At 41.5% G+C, this 17,462-nt stretch overlaps 3 non-coding genes across 3 annotated transcripts; 1 reads left to right on the top strand and 2 right to left on the bottom strand.

The window, feature by feature from the left end:
• Positions 1-10,253: 10,253 nt before the first annotated feature.
• Trnas-cga (transfer RNA serine (anticodon CGA)) lies at positions 10,254-10,328 on the bottom strand. Its single transcript has one exon. It is a non-coding gene; the product is annotated as a tRNA-Ser (tRNA).
• A 3,538-nt stretch (positions 10,329-13,866) lies between these two features.
• On the bottom strand, positions 13,867-13,941 carry Trnal-caa (transfer RNA leucine (anticodon CAA)). Its single transcript has one exon. It is a non-coding gene; the product is annotated as a tRNA-Leu (tRNA).
• Positions 13,942-15,272: 1,331 nt separating this feature from the next.
• On the top strand, positions 15,273-15,347 carry Trnas-uga (transfer RNA serine (anticodon UGA)). Its single transcript has one exon. It is a non-coding gene; the product is annotated as a tRNA-Ser (tRNA).
• The last annotated feature ends 2,115 nt before the right edge of the window (positions 15,348-17,462 follow it).

Here is a 17,462-nt window from a genome sequence, read left to right on the forward strand (position 1 = left end):
ATATTCCAAATCTCATAATTTTTCACAATTTTAATTGAGGTACTGTTTATAAATTTAAGACAAATGATGAATTCTGTCGTTGGATGATATCTGAAAAAAAAAAAACAGTTTTCACGCATTCACAGCAAACTATGCGAAAGGTTACCATTCCTAAGTCATTTTGAAGTACTATGTTGAAAATACAATAAAGCCATATACCATCTACACAGGAAGTAAATTGATGTAATTGGAGATCCAACAGTTAGCCCAAAAAATTATAGATAGTAGTACCTATGTCCAAGGGCCACTCAGTAGCTTTCCAAAAACTTTTGATTTGAAACAATTGAAGAGGGGATACTTCCCTCATTTGTTGCATACACAAGAAAATGAAAATTACATAGGACCTATTCAAGATACTCAATATTATTGTGTTGACACTATGAAGCCAAAAGTTGGAGAAGCATTTATCAAATAGCATAGTTCCAGATTTAAGGAAAGCTATGTGTTCAATATGAAGAAAGAAATTAGCGAGTACTGTAATTCTGATGTAGATATTTTGAGATGAGGGTGTTTGGAATTAAGGAAACAATTTCTAGAGATAGCTAATATTGATCCATTCTGTTATTTAAACATCGTTGGAGTTTGTGTGGCTATTAACAAAACTAAATATTTACCTGAAAATACAATTACTGTAATTGGATAAAGAAGACAAAGAGAATTATACTAAGGAATCCATAGCTTGGTTAAGCAGTTGAAACAATAACCATATACTGCATGCTCTTAATGGTGCAAAGTAAGAACAGCTGGTGGAAAAGTAGAAGGATTTTATAAAGAAACTAATACTGTTTATCAATACCATGGTTGTTTCTGGAATGGATATAAAAAATGTATCAAAATTGAGACAATGAACAATGAAAATAAAGAAACAACAGATGAACTTTATCAAAAGACCTTAACAAGAAATGAAGAAATACGAAATACTGGATACAATTTAGTGGAAATGTGGGAATGTGATTGGCTTAACTCAGCAGAGAATAAAAAATTGAAACAGTTACCAAAAATTGTTGAATCATTGAATCCAAGAGATGCTTTTCATGATGCCTGAAACAAATGCAACAAAATTAAGAGTTAAAGCTGATGGTGTTAGCACAAAAATAAGACATGATGATTTATGCAGCCTTTATCCAGCTGTGAAATATGATTATTACCCTGAGCGACATGAAAGAAAATTTTATAGGCCAACATATTATAGTAAAAATGATATGGATTTATAAAATGCAAAGTATTGGCGGCTAGAGGAGTGTATCATCCTGTTTTGCCTGTACGTATACAAATCAATAAAAATGAAAAACTGCTGTTTCCTTTGTGTCAAGTGGGCAGAAGAACAAATAAGTAAATGGAATTACAGCGATGAAGAAAGTTTTATTGGAACTTGGGTAACAAATTAAGTAAAACTGTCTGTAGAAATGGGGTATAAGATTTTAGGTGCCTGTGAAATATGACATTTTAGAGATAAAAGTGACATGTTTCTTAAAAATTTTGTGAAAGATTTTCTGAAAATAAAACTCAAAAGAAGTCTGCATAATTTTGAAAGTGACAAAGAGTATACCAAAACAGTTAAAGGGAAATTGTATATTAACTTGAGTTGTGATAGAATAAAGGAAAATCCTGGAGCTGTACCTAAAATATGTCTTAATTCATTATGGGTAAAATTTGGGCAAAGACAAAACATAAGGATAACTGAGTATGTCACAGATTTACAGCAATAATTATCAGATACTACTGGATGATTGACTACATAATTTCGATATCAATTTCATTACTGAGCACAAGGTACAAAGGAGGTACAATTTCAAGGATTATTACGTGGTAAACAATGCAGCTACAAACATCTTCATTGTTGCATTCACTATATCAAATGCAAAGCTTAAATTGTATGATAGGTTAAATAAACTAGGATGAAATGTTATATATTCTGACACTGATTCTGTAGTACACAGTTGATGATGGCAAAGTCAATTTAGAGAAAGGCTGTATGTTGGGTGAATGGAAAGATGAGTTTGCAGATAGTAAAAGGATTACAAATTGAGCTTTGGCTGGACCAAAGAGTTATTATTATGATAAAAACGATGAAAGTTCTATGTTGAAAGTGAAATGATTCACATTAAATTACCAGAAATTCAAAAGTTGAATGGCCAATCTATGATAAGGCTAAAAGAGAGTGAAGTGAAAGAAAAGATGCAGTTAGAGTACAATCAGATAGCTAGAGATGAGTGGTTGTAGAAAATTAAATTACAGTGCCTTATGGATATTAAAAACTGAATAATGTATCTATATCTTCTAATGTGAAGGAAAAATGTATACCACATTCCTGATACAGAGTAAATTAGTTAGTTGCCTTGTGTTGTATTCTCTGATATCTAACTTTCTGGTTATAGAGTGAAAAACTTTAAAAGAATGATAATACATTAATGTAATTTTTTATTTTTTTGTTAAATTATTTATAGGTAAATTACAATTTGTTATTGCATTTATAGTCATAAAAAAGGTAGGATCTGAGTTTTCTGTTTCCTCCCATATTTCTAGATCACTTATTTTTATGTCATCATGGTTACACCTTCTCAAATGGTCTATAGTTAAAGATCGTTTAAAATATTCATTGCAAATAATAGATTCAATTTGTCTCCCTTGCAGTTTATTATGTGTATCGACAAAAATGTCAAATTCAGATTCATCCCATACAATAGTCGTATTTAAAAAATTAAAATTTTAAAAGATTATTAAAATTTTATTCTATATAAATGGAGCTAATTCCATCGACATCAAATACATCTACTACTGTTGTCTCTGCTCCAGAATCATCTATCATGAATATATTTGAATTTATTAACCACAGTCAGCTAAATTTGGACTCTTGGTTTAAAGATATTTGGGTTCAGTTATTTGAAGAAAGGAATGTATTGATTACAGATGATTAAAATAATATTCCGTATACAGAGATAAAACACAGTAATCCAACTGCTTTAGAGTACAGATATATTGGGAAAAAAATGAATAAATTGAAACCAAATAATTTTGTTCAAAAGAAATGGCTTTTATTAACATTTAAAAATTTGAAAGAATCTGTAATGAACTGTAGAAGAAATATTTGTTGATTGTCTAAAATACACAGCATCTGTTAAAGAACAACAATAAAAGAGATAGAGCTGAAAGAAAAGGAAAAAGAATGCCTTCACTTATTAGATGGAATGTCTGATGTAGTAGAGATGAAGAAAGAGCAAATTATTTACACTACCAGATCTAAGCAATATGCCAAGAAAAACTATTTCAAAGTTCCAGAATGAAATTTTCACTCTGCAGCGGAGTGTGCGCTCATGTGAAACATCCTGGCAGATTTTAACTGTGTACCAGACTGAGACTCGAACTCGGAACTTCTCCCTTATTTCAAAGTTGGTGGTGTTTTATCTGAAAATAATCTTTCAGGAAGATTATCCAGTTATAAAGTGCAAGACCTGAAGACTCTGGTGCGTGTCAAATCTGGTCTCTAATGTCCGAGTCCTTGTCTCACGGCTGTTCTCTCGGTCTCCACTTCTATTTCTTGTAGAATCTTGGAGTGTCCTGCGTTGAGTTTTCACAAGCTCAAGCGCTGGATTCCTGGCAGTGCTGATTTGGTATTCTGAGTCATGGTTGATTAGATCATCTGTGACCTTAATCTCAATGGCTTCTTTAATGGCAATGTCCCAAAATCTTGTGGTCTGTGTCGCAATCTTGGTGTCACTGTAATCCATTGAATGACCAAGTCCCAGACAATGTTTTGCTATGGCTGATTTACTTGCCTGTCTGAGTCTGGTATGTCTCTGGTGTTCTTTACACCTGATGTCCACAGTTCTGGTGGTGTGGCCAATGTATCCCACACCGGCATGGTATGTTGTAAATACCTGGCTTGCATAGCCCCAGGTCATCTTTTACATTCCCCCGTATAGCCCCAGTTTTGGAGGTGGCCAAAATACGCTCTTCATGTCATATTTCTGGAGAATCTTGCTGATTTTGGCAGAGATATGTCCAGCGTATGGCAGGTATGCCATCTTCTTTGCCTCTTCTGGTTCTTCTTCTGGATCCTTTGGCTGACTGACAGGTTTAAGTGCCTTCTGGATACCTCTAGAGGAATGGGTGACTCAGGATACCAAATCAGTATGGCCTAGAATCCAGCGCCTCAATGCAGGACACTCCGAGATTCTACAAGAAGTAGAACTGGAGACTGAGAGAACTGCCATGAGACAAAGTGTCGGACATTAGAGACCAGATTTGACACACCCCAGATCATGAAATCGACCAGAAGACGGCCAGGCCGAAAGCGGCCGGCGGTCGGAACGCCGGCGCCCAGAGAGGGGCAATGTAGCCACAAACGTTGAGGACGGCATAAACGGGCGCGGACGGCAGTCGGAACTTCCCTGACTGGAGGGGTCCATTGAAGTCGAGTCTGGCGGGCGTGGACCACAGACGGAACACTCAACTCGGCGCGGACCGATTACGAAACGCCCAGCTCCTTCCAGGCATAAATACTGGACTCGATCGACCCAAGGACCAGTCTCAGGTAGGACCTGAAGAAGACAGCAAGACATGCTGTTGTAATATCGTACAGGAACGATGCGAATGTCCGGCTGGATTCCTGAATATCCGGGGTGTCAAATTAGAAGTAACCTGATTAGGGTTATTAAAAATTACAAAAGAAATTGATGCAATTTTTTTCCATAATGCTTCTTCAAATTGAGGTACCATTTAATCCAATGTTATACATTAGAAGGAGACCAAATTCTTTCCATATATGCATGACATGATGGCTGAGGTGATAGGCCTCTTTAACTCCACCTATTACGTATATTACAAGTATTATTAAATATTACATCTCACATTTCAATTTTTCTAATTTTTCCTAATAAAAACGTTATTTTTTCTATAATTTAGTTGATACTGCAATAAAGCTTATGTACATTACATGAGTATCGACTATTGCAAAAAATTAGGGCAATGCTTTATGAACTTTAGGAAATATTTGTATGTGAATTCTGAAAAATACAACTTGCAGAAAATTGTGAATGAAGATATGAGTCCAATTAAACTGTGTCTCAGAACATTCCTGAAGCATAGTCTTTATCTTGCAGCATTTCTTCATCTTCAAGCTTCCTCTTCACATTCCTTTTAGTACTTCTTCCCTCTTTGGTAACTTGAAGAGCGAATCTGTAAGCTTCATGCACCTACTGTCTGTCACACGCAAGCAATTGATCTTCCATATTGGAACCACATTTTATGCTTAAATTTCTCAGGACTTGCAACCTTCATATCACTTCATCATTGAAACATATCACTGCATATAGTTCACCAACTATAATGTATTTAGTCCTACAAAAACGTTCTTGGGTAATCTTTCCCATATGCAGTGGTTGAAACTTTTGTTTGTATTCTGAGTGTCCCAATAAAGAGATTTACTAACCAAAATAAGGTCATTCATGTATCTAAAAATTTGTTTTATTTAATTCATAGCAGGCTAGGAAGAGAATGCTTATGATACTACATCTGACGACTTGCTTTTGCTTTTTGATAACCACACCAAGAATCTGCTCCTTTAGGGTAAAGTCCATGAGCAGGGTGGTCGTCTGTGGACAACTTATGAAAGTAGATGGCCCATACAGCTTTTGTCATTGCTGTAACTTCATTCAGAGGTGCATTTCGTCGAATGGCTAGTCTATAATGACTCTGAAGAAGGTCTTCTGAAGAAAGTCTATTTCAGTTTCTGTCAATCTGCATTGGCCAGAGACATCCTTTTATTTCTCTTGATAGCTTCCTCAATCTAGCACCCATTCTCTGTTGCACATGTCCACAACATTCCAGATTTGTTACCAAGGTATCACCATAAACATTGAATTCATTAATGTTATTGAAAGCCTTAGCCCATCACCCAGGTACTTTGTACATCTGACATTATATACAAAAATTTCAATCACCAGTAGGCATGCCATGTGGAAACTTCTTCCCTGGGAAACTGATACAAAGATTACTTTCAACAGTGTGGCTTGCTTTGTTTGTGAACTGGTTACCACGGAATTTCCTTTTGTTGAATTTCTTGATGTGTGGCATAGTTTGTATTTATTGCACACTAAAGGATATGTAACACCAGAAGAAACTCCTTTAGTGAAACAAAAGTAAATACCACCAAAGATAATCATTTACAGACAGTATAAACCTGCACTGTAGCCAACATATACAATGTATCATAGGTGTAATCGTTGGAAACAGAAAGTTCACAGTTCTTTTGGAAATAACACTGGTTTTCGTAACAGAAATAAAGGAGGTGGGGTGGCATATGCGACTGTAACTTTAAAATTTCGTTTATATAGGTAATTTTTCATTTGAAATGCTATAATGTATATATTAATGTAATCAGGGAAGACTATAGAATTTAAAAAAGTCATAAAAATTCTATTTTTCTACCATTTATATGTAACCCATATCCGTAAATTTACTAATCCTTATTTTTATCTCCTTTTTTTAAATTGTAGAGATGCTAGACCCATATCCCAGGTAGGCCTCAAACTTTTCTCATTAACTTCAATTGGTTTCATTTTTATAGTTGAATGTTTTGTGTTATTATATTCATCAACTAAATTGTTAACCCAGTGAACCCACTTATAATGTCCTCAAAGAGAAATTTTTAAAAAACATATTTTCTTTTAAGGGTTCTGTTAAATAATTCAACAACAAATGCTTTTAATTCACTAAAGGTTGAACAATGATTAATGTTATATTTCTTCATCAGTTCTTTAAATTATTTATTGTAGAGTTGTTTGCCATTATATGTTTGTAAATTTTTGGCTTTCTACTGACGGAAATTTTTTCAAAAGCAACAACAACATTCTTACATGTTTTATCTTTAAGTGGTATAGCCCAAGCAAATTTAGAAAAGATATTGCTAACACTTAATAAAAATTTATATCCCTGATTTATCTTTGAAATTCATTTCAATTTGTTGGACTCCATTTCGACTAGATCGGCTTCCCATAGATCATCAATACCAAGAGAAATTATACTTCCTCATTTAAAATTTTTGTAATCAGTTTATATAATTCATTAATGATTTCTTCACGAATATTAGAGGTGAGAGATTTGCTCACCCCTACACTTACAAAATTTTTTAAGCAATTTATGCTTTTTGCTTTTACATACTTTACAAAGACCTTCAATTCTTTGTCTTCAGTTTTTAGCTGTTAACCTGTGAGGATTATCCATTTATATAGAATAAAAAATTTAATAAGATTTAAATTATTTCATCAAATATAAATAACTTTACATCAACTGTAAGAGTTTTAACAGAATCTTTTAATCTGAATTGATAAAATTTGATTTGTTTACTATTATTGACTGATTACTATTATTTATTTGGTGTAGTTTATCAACCACCCATACAGTGATATCACACTCATCAGATTTTAATTCTCTGCTTATATTCTTACCAAAAATTAATGACTATTTTAAGTCCAAAATCGTATATGGAAGTATGCATTTTTTGTTAACTTCCAGTCATAAAACAAAATTCAATAATTTGTTTATCATATACATTAGCTTTAAGATTTACCTTATGTAAGTATGGAGTTAAATCTGTTTTGTGAAATAATCTGAAACAGCTTTCTCTACTTCTTTTCTTGTAAAGTAATTTGACAGACCGATTTAACTGTCATAATTATTCAACTGTGTTAGAATAATAGTATATTCACGTTCTGTAACATTTGATAACTCATTCTGTAAATAATGTTTGTTCACTACATCCGTAGCATCAATTGGGTTACTTACATTCGACATTCTTCTACCCTTAAAGACAATATAGCCTCTAGTTACTTTAAAAATGGCAAAAATTCTTTATGAAATTCTTTAATTGGATTATTTATTGTTGCATCTATTAAGGATATAAAATCTATGATTAATGACTCGAATTTTGATATTAATTGATTACCATTTTTTGGCTCTGATGACTGAAAATCCTTAAAGAGTTTATTTCCAAAAATGTCCATTTAATAAAATCAGAATGTCACTAAACTTCTAATTTCAATGCAAATACGCATAAATGACCACAAGTTACATTATAAAAATTTTTTACTCTCTCAGCATTGTAGTACAGATATTTTTTCCCAAATAATTAACTAGTTTAATTGGTATATTACCACCAAATAAATCAAAAACAAATTTTATATCATTAATTTTATGAGAACAAATTCAGCAAGAACCAAGATGATCAGATGTATCTAAATTAACTATTACAGATTATTATTCTCTAGGAAGGCTTGTTAATTCATCCAGCATAAGGACAACACAAAACTGTTTGGTTTTTAATTGTTTAACTAATTCTTCTATATCAAAATTACTTAATGCAGTTGGATAGAAATCGATAACTTTTTTGTAAAATTTTTTCTAGATCCTGCACCTTTCTTTTCCATTGCTTCATTATGCCTTTTTGTTCTTCTAATTCTGCATCAGATTTTTTCTTGTTTCTTACTACATTTGCAACTGCTGCAGATCCAGCAGCAAGTGAACCAATAGTTGCTAGATATGGTAATGCAGCTAAGAGTAATGGAAGAAATCCATCTTCCTGTTTTGTTAATCCAGCACCTTCTTTCTTTTTTGTTAGATATTCAAAAATCTTTTTCACAGCAATTACATCTTGTGTAATGAGTAATTACCACCAGTTTTTTCAGTTGTTTTCGTTCTTGTGCATCAGTTAAAAATGGTTCAATACTATTTAATTGATAATTATTCATTTGAAATTCTATTTACTTTGTTCTATTCTTGCCGCTAGGTAGCAAAGTATATTCGATTGAAAGTTATCCATTTATATAGATCAAAAAATTTATAAGAATTAATATTTTTTTAGATAGCAGTGTGTTACTGCTACTGAAATTTTCACAATCCCCAAACATTGTCATTCATACCTAATTTTCTCTTTCCATACATAATGCCTTTAACTGCAGTGGATGCAACTTTTTCTCCTAACGTTACATCACTTGCATGCATTCTTTCATTTGCAGCTAATTGAAGTTCTTTGTCAGCTCCATGTCTTTCTTCTATAATTTTATGATCACAATTGTTACTGTCATGTTGTTTGCAAGTTCCATCTAATGGATTTATTCCTTGATGTCCATGTGCTGATCTTTCATTTAGTTTAGTGAAAGGTCCACAAAATTAATAGCCCAGAAGATGCATCTCAGGCTTTCGTACATTTTCCATGCTCTTCACTTTTACAAAATGTATGAGGGAGGTTATTCAAAATTCTGATCAAATGTGGAATTCCTTTTGGATTGAAACTTCCTGGCAGATTAAAACTGTGTGCCCGACTGAGACTCGAACTCGGGACCTTTGCCTTTCGCGAGCAAGTGCTCTACCAACTGAGCTACCGAAGCTCGACTCACGCCCGGTACTCACAGCTTTACTTCTGCCAGTACCTCGTCTCCTACCTTCCAAACTTTACAGGAGCTCTCCTGCGAAACTTGCAGAACTAGCACTCCTGAAAGAAAGGATATTGCGGAGACATGGCTTAGCCACAGCCTGGGGGATGTTTCCAGAATGAGATTTTCACTCTGCAGCGGAGTGTGCGCTGATATGAAACTTCCTGGCAGATTAAAACTGTGTGCCCGACCGAGACTCGAACTTGGGACCTTTGCCTTTCGCGGGCAAGTGCTCTACCAACTGAGCTACCGAAGCACGACTCACACCCGGTACTCACAGCTTTACTTCTGCCAGTACCTCGTCTCCTACCTTCCAAACTTTACAGAAGCTCTCCTGCGAAACTTGCAGAACTAGCACTCCTGAAAGAAAGGATATTGCGGAGACATGGCTTAGCCACAGCCTGGGGGATGTTTCCAGAATGAGATTTTCACTCTGCAGCGGAGTGTGCGCTGATATGAAACTTCCTGGCAGATTAAAACTGTGTGCCCGACCGAGACTCGAACTCGGGAACTTTGCCTTTCGCAGGCAAGTGCTCTACCAACTGAGCTACCGAAGCACGACTCACGCCCGGTACTCACAGCTTTACTTCTGCCAGTACCTCGTCTCCTACCTTCCAAACTTTACAGAAGCTCTCCTGCGAAACTTGCAGAACTAGCACTCCTGAAAGAAAGGATATTGCGGAGACATGGCTTAGCCACAACCTGGGGGATGTTTCCAGAATGAGATTTTCACTCTGCAGCGGAGTGTGCGCTGATATGAAACTTCCTGGCAAATTAAAATTGTGTCCCCGACCGAGACTCGAACTCGGGACCTTTGCCTTTCGCGGGCAAGTGCTCTACCAACTGAGCTACCGAAGCACGACTCACGCCCGGTACTCACAGCTTTACTTCTGCCAGTACCTCGTCTCTTACCTTCCAAACTTTACAGAAGCTCTCCTGCGAAACTTGCAAAACTAGCACTCCTGAAAGAAAAGATATTGCGGAGACATGGCCTAGCTACAGCCTGGGGGATGTTTCCAGAATGAGATTTTCACTCTGCAGCAGAGTGTGCGCTGATATGAAACTTCCTGGCAGATTAAAACTGTGTGCCCGACCGAGACTCGAACTCGGGACCTTTGCCTTTCGCGGGCAAGTGCTCTCTCAACTGAGCAACCGAAGCACGACTCACGCCCGGTACTCACAGTTTTACTTCTGCCAGTACCTCGTCTCCTACCTTCCAAACTTTACAGAAGCTCTCCTGCGAAACTTGCAGAACTAGCACTCCTGAAAGAAAGGATATTGCGGAGACATGGCTTAGCCACAGCCTGGGGGATGTTTCCAGAATGAGATTTTCACTCTGCAGCGGAGTGTGCGCTGATATGAAACTTCCTGGCAGATTAAAACTGTGTGCCCGACCGAGACTCGAAATCGGGACCTTTGCCTTTCGCGGGCAAGTGCTCTACCAACTGAGCTACCTAAGCACGACTCACGCCCGGTACTCACAGCTTTACTTCTGCCAGTACCTCGTCTCCTACCTTCCAAACTTTACAGAAGCTCTCCTGCGAAACTTGCAGAACTAGCACTCCTGAAAGAAAGGATATTGCGGAGACATGGCTTAGCCACAGCCTGCGGGATGTTTCCAGAATGAGATTTTCACTCTGCAGCGGAGTGTGCGCTGATATGAAACTTCCTGGCAGATTAAAACTGTGTGCCCGACCGAGACTCGAACTCGGGACCTTTGCCTTTCGCGGGCAAGTGCTCTACCAACTGAGCTACCGAAGCACGACTCACGCCCGGTACTCACAGCTTTACTTCTGCCAGTACCTCGTCTCCTACCTTCCAAACTTTACAGAAGCTCTCCTGCGAAACTTGCAGAACTAGCATTCCTGAAAGAAAGGATATTGCGGAGACATGGCTTAGCCACAGCCTGGGGGATGTTTCCAGAATGAGATTTTCACTCTGCAGCGGAGTGTGCGCTGATATGAAACTTCCTGGCAGATTAAAACTGTGTGCCCGACCGAGACTCGAACTCGGGACCTTTGCCTTTCGCGGGCAAGTGCTCTACCAACTGAGCTACCGAAGCACGACTCACACCCGGTACTCACAGCTTTACTTCTGCCAGTATCTCGTCTCCTACCTTCCAAACTTTACAGAAGCTCTCCTGCGAAACTTGCAGAACTAGCACTCCTGAAAGAAAGGATATTGCGGAGACATGGCTTAGCCACAGCCTGGGGGATGGTTCCAGAATGAGATTTTCACTCTGCAGCGGAGTGTGCGCTGATATGAAACTTCCTGGCAGATTAAAACTGTGTGCCCGACCGAGACTCGAACTCGGGACCTTTGCCTTTCGCGGGCAAGTGCTCTACCAACTGAGCAACCGAAGCACGACTCACGGCCGGTACTCACAGCTTTACTTCTGCCAGTACCTCATCTCCTACCTTCCAAACTTTACAGAAGCTCTACTGCGAAACTTGCAGAACTAGCACTCCTGAAAGAAAGGATATTGCGGAGACATGGCTTAGCCACAGCCTGGGGGATGGTTCCAGAATGAGATTTTCACTCTGCAGCGGAGTGTGCGCTGATATGAAACTTCCTGGCAGATTAAAACTGTGTGCCCGACCGAGACTCGAACTCGGGACCTTTGCCTTTCGCGGGCAAGTGCTCTACCAACTGAGCTACCGAAGCACGACTCACGGCCGGTACTCACAGCTTTACTTCTGCCAGTACCTCATCTCCTACCTTCCAAACTTTACAGAAGCTCTCCTGCGAAACTTGCAGAACTAGCACTCCTGAAAGAAAGGATATTGCGGAGACATGGCTTAGCCACAGCCTGGGGGATGTTTCCAGAATGAGATTTTCACTCTGCAGCGGAGTGTGCGCTGATATGAAACTTCCTGGCAGATTAAAACTGTGTGCCCGACCGAGACTCGAACTCGGGAACTTTGCCTTTCGCGGGCAAGTGCTCTACCAACTGAGCTACCGAAGCACGACTCACGCCCGGTACTCACAGCTTTACTTCTGCCAGTACCTCGTCTCCTACCTTCCAAACTTTACAGAAGCTCTCCTGCGAAACTTGCAGAACTAGCACTCCTGAAAGAAAGGATATTGCGGAGACATGGCTTAGCCACAACCTGGGGGATGTTTCCAGAATGAGATTTTCACTCTGCAGCGGAGTGTGCGCTGATATGAAACTTCCTGGCAAATTAAAACTGTGTGCCCGACCGAGACTCGAACTCGGGACCTTTGCCTTTCGCGGGCAAGTGCTCTCTCAACTGAGCAACCGAAGCACGACTCACGCCCGGTACTCACAGCTTTACTTCTGCCAGTACCTCGTCTCTTACCTTCCAAACTTTACAGAAGCTCTCCTGCGAAACTTGCAGAACTAGCACTCCTGAAAGAAAGGATATTGCGGAGACATGGCCTAGCTACAGCCTGGGGGATGTTTCCAGAATGAGATTTTCACTCTGCAGCAGAGTGTGCGCTGATATGAAACTTCCTGGCAGATTAAAACTGTGTGCCCGACCGAGACTCGAACTCGGGACCTTTGCCTTTCGCGGGCAAGTGCTCTATCAACTGAGCAACCGAAGCACGACTCACGCCCGGTACTCACAGTTTTACTTCTGCCAGTACCTCGTCTCCTACCTTCCAAACTTTACAGAAGCTCTCCTGCGAAACTTGCAGAACTAGCACTCCTGAAAGAAAGGATATTGCGGAGACATGGCTTAGCCACAGCCTGGGGGATGTTTCCAGAATGAGATTTTCACTCTGCAGCGGAGTGTGCGCTGATATGAAACTTCCTGGCAGATTAAAACTGTGTGCCCGACCGAGACTCGAACTCGGGACCTTTGCCTTTCGCGGGCAAGTGCTCTACCAACTGAGCTACCGAAGCACGACTCACGCCCGGTACTCACAGCTTTACTTCTGCCAGTACCTCGTCTCCTACCTTCCAAACTTTACAGAAGCTCTCCTGCGAAACTTGCAGAACTAGCACTCCTGAAAGAAAGGATATTGAGGAGACATGGCTTAGCCACAGCCTGGGGGATGTTTCCAGAATGAGATGTTCACTCTGCAGCGGAGTGTGCGCTGATATGAAACTTCCTGGCAGATTAAAACTGTGTGCCCGACCGAGACTCGAACTCGGGACCTTTGCCTTTCGCGGGCAAGTGCTCTACCAACTGAGCTACCGAAGCACGACTCACGCCCGGTACTCACAGCTTTACTTCTGCCAGTACCTCGTCTCCTACCTTCCAAACTTTACAGAAGCTCTCCTGCGAAACTTGCAGAACTAGCACTCCTGAAAGAAAGGATATTGCGGAGACATGGCTTAGCCACAGCCTGGGGGATGTTTCCAGAATGAGATTTTCACTCTTCAGCGGAGTGTGCGCTGATATGAAACTTCCTGGCAGATTAAAACTGTGTGCCCGACCGAGACTCGAACTCGGGACCTTTGCCTTTTGCGGGCAAGTGCTCTACCAACTGAGCTACCGAAGCACGACTCACACCCGGTACTCACAGCTTTACTTCTGCCAGTACCTCGTCTCCTACCTTCCAAACTTTACAGAAGCTCTCCTGCGAAACTTGCAGAACTAGCACTCCTGAAAGAAAGGATATTGCAAAGACATGGCTTAGCCACAGCCTGGGGGATGTTTCCAGAATGAGATTTTCACTCTGCAGCGGAGTGTGCGCTGATATCAAACTTCCTGGCAGATTAAAACTGTGTGACCGACCGAGACTCAGAGTGCAGAGTGAAAATCTCATTCTGGAAACATCCCCCAGGCTGTGGCTAAGCCATGTCTCCGCAATATCCTTTCTTTCAGGAGTGCTAGTTCTGCAAGTTTCGCATGAGAGCTTCTGTAAAGTTTGGAAGGTAGGAGACGAGGTACTGGCAGAAGTAAAGCTGTGATAACCGGGCGTGAGTCGTGCTTCGGTAGCTCAGTTGGTAGAGCACTTGCCCGCGAAAGGCAAAGGTCCCGAGTTCGAGTCTCGGTCGGGCACACAGTTTTAATTTGCCAGGAAGTTTCATATCAGCGCACACTCCGCTGCAGAGTGAAAATCTCATTCTGGAAACATCCCCCAAGCTGTGGCTAAGCCATGTCTCCGCAATATCCTTTCCTTCAGGAGTGCTAGTTCTGCAAGTTTCGCAGGAGAGCTTCTGTAAAGTTTGGAAGGTAGGAGACGAGGTTCGGGCAGAAGTAAAGCAGTGAGTGCCGGGCGTGAGTCGTGCTTCGGTTGCTCAGTTGGTAGAGCACTTGCCCGCGAAAGGCAAAGGTCCCGAGTTCGAGTCTCGGTCGGGCACACAGTTTTAATCTGCCAGGAAGTTTCATATCAGCGCACACTCCGCTGCAGAGTGAAAATCTCATTCTGGAAACATCCGCCAGGCTGTGGCTAAGCCATGTCTCCGCAATATCCTTTCTTTCAGGAGTGCTAGTTCTGCAAGTTTCGCAGGAGAGCTTCTGTGAAGTTTGGAAGGTAGGAGACGAGGTACTGGCAGAAGTAAAGCTGTGAGTACCGGGCGTGAGTCGTGCTTCGGTAGCTCAGTTGATAGAGCACTTGCCCGCGAAAGGCAAAGGTCCCGAGTTCGAGTCTCGGTCGGGCACACAGTTTTAATCTGCCAGGAAGTTTCATATCAGCGCACACTCCGCTGCAGAATGAAAATCTCATTCTGGAAACATCCCCCAGGCTGTAGCTAAGCCATGTCTCTTCAATATCCTTTCTTTCAGGAGTGCTAGTTCTGCAAGTTTCGCAGGAGAGCTTCTGTAAAGTTTGGAAGGTAGGAGACGAGGTACTGGCAGAAGTAAAGCTGTGAGTACCGGGCGTGAGTCGTGCTTCGGTAGCTCAGTTGGTAGAGCACTTGCCCGTGAAAGGCAAAGGTCCCGAGTTCGAGTCTCGGTCGGGCACACAGTTTTAATCTGCCAGGAAGTTTCATATCAGCGCACACTCCGCTGCAGAGTGAAAATCTCATTCTGGAACCATCCCCCAGGCTGTGGCTAAGCCATGTCTCCGCAATATCCTTTCTTTCAGGAGTGCTAGTTCTGCAAGTATCGCAGGAGAGCTTCTGTAAAGTTTGGAAGGTGGGAGACGAGGTACTGGCAGAAGTAAAGCTGTGAGTACCGGGCGTGAGTCGTGCTTTGGTAGCTCAGTTGGTAGAGCACTTGCCCACGAAAGCAAAGGTCCCGAGTTCGAGTCTCGGTCGGGCACACAGTTTTAATCTGCCAGGAAGTTTCATATCAGCGCACACTCCGCTGCAGAGTGAAAATCTCATTCTGGAAACATCCGCCAGGCTGTGGCTAAGCCATGTCTCCGCAATATCCTTTCTTTCAGGAGTGCTAGTTCTTCAAGTTTCGCAGGAGAGCTTCTGTAAAGTTTGGAAGGTAGGAGACGAGGTACTGGCAGAAGTAAAGCTGTGAGTACCGGGCGTGAGTCGTGCTTCGGTAGCTCAGTTGGTAGAGCACTTGCCCGCGAAAGGCAAAGGTCCCGAGTTCGAGTCTCGGTCGGGCACACAGTTTCAATCCGCCAGGAAGTTTCATATCAGCGCACACTCCGCTGCAGAGTGAAAATCTCATTCTGGAAACATCCCCCAGGCTGTGGCTAAGCCATGTCTCCGCAATATCCTTTCTTTCAGGAGTGCTAGTTCTGCAAGTTTCGCAGGAGAGCTTCTGTAAAGTTTGGAAGGTAGGAGACGAGGTACTGGCAGAAGTAAAGCTGTGAGTACCGGGCGTGAGTCGTGCTTCGGTAGCTCAGTTGGTAGAGCACTTGCCCGCGAAAGGCAAAGGTCCCGAGTTCGAGTCTCGGTCGGGCACACAGTTTTAATCTGCCAGGAAGTTTCATATCAGCGCACACTTTGCTGCAGAGTGAAAATCTCATTCTCGAAACATCCCCCAGGCTGTGGCTAAGCCATGTCTCCGCAATATCCTTTCTTTCAGGAGTGCTAGTTCTGCAAGTTTCGCAGGAGAGCTTCTGTAAAGTTTGGAAGGTAGGAGACGAGGTACTGGCAGAAGTAAAGCTGTGAGTACCGGGCGTGAGTCGTGCTTCGGTAGCTCAGTTGGTAGAGCACTTGCCCGCGAAAGGCAAAGTTCCCGAGTTCGAGTCTCAGTCGGGCACACAGTTTTAATCTGCCAGGAAGTTTCATATTAGCGCACACTCCGCTGCAGAGTGAAAATCTCATTCTGGAAACATCCCCCAGGCTGTGGCTAAGCTATGTCTCCGCAATATCCTTTCTTTCAGGAGTGCTACTCCTGCAAGTTTCGCAGGAGAGCTTCTGTAAAGTTTGGAAGGTAGGAGACAAAGTACTGGCAGAAGTAAAGCTGTGAGTACCGGGCGTGAATCGTGCTTCGGTAGCTCAGTTGGTAGAGCACTTGCCCGCGAAAGGCAAAGGTCCCGAGTTCGTGTCTCGGTCGGGCACACAGTTTTAATCTGCAGGAAGTTTCATATCAGCGCACACTCCGCTGCAGAGTGAAAATCTCATTCTGGAAACATCCCCCAGGCTGTGGCTAAGCCATGTCTCCGCAATATCCTTTCTTTCAGGAGTGCTAGTTCTGCAAGTTTCGCAGGAGAGCTTCTGTAAAGTTTGGAAGGTAGGAGACGAGGTACTGGCAGAAGTAAAGCTGTGAGTACCGGGCGTGACTCGTGCTTCGGTAGCTCAGTTGGTAGAGCACTTGCCCGCGAAAGGCAAAGGTCCCGAGTTCGAGTCTCGGTCGGGCACACAGTTTTAACCTGCCAGGAACTTTCATATCAGCGCACACTTTGCTGCAGAGTGAAAATCTCATTCTGGAAACATCCCCCAGGCTGTGGCTAAGCCATGTCTCCGCAATATCCTTTCTTTCAGGATTGCTAGTTCTGCAAGTTTCGCAGGAGAGCTTCTGTAAAGTTTGGAAGGTAGGAGACGAGGTACTGGCAGAAGTAAAGCTGTGAGTACCGGCCGTGAGTCGTGCTTCGGTAGCTCAGTTTGTAGAGCACTTGCCCGCGAAAGGCAAAGGTCCCGAGTTCGAGTCTCGGTCGGGCACACAGTTTTAA

This window comes from Schistocerca cancellata, chromosome 11 (genome assembly GCF_023864275.1).
Source record: "Schistocerca cancellata isolate TAMUIC-IGC-003103 chromosome 11, iqSchCanc2.1, whole genome shotgun sequence".
Taxonomy (NCBI): domain Eukaryota; kingdom Metazoa; phylum Arthropoda; class Insecta; order Orthoptera; family Acrididae; genus Schistocerca; species Schistocerca cancellata.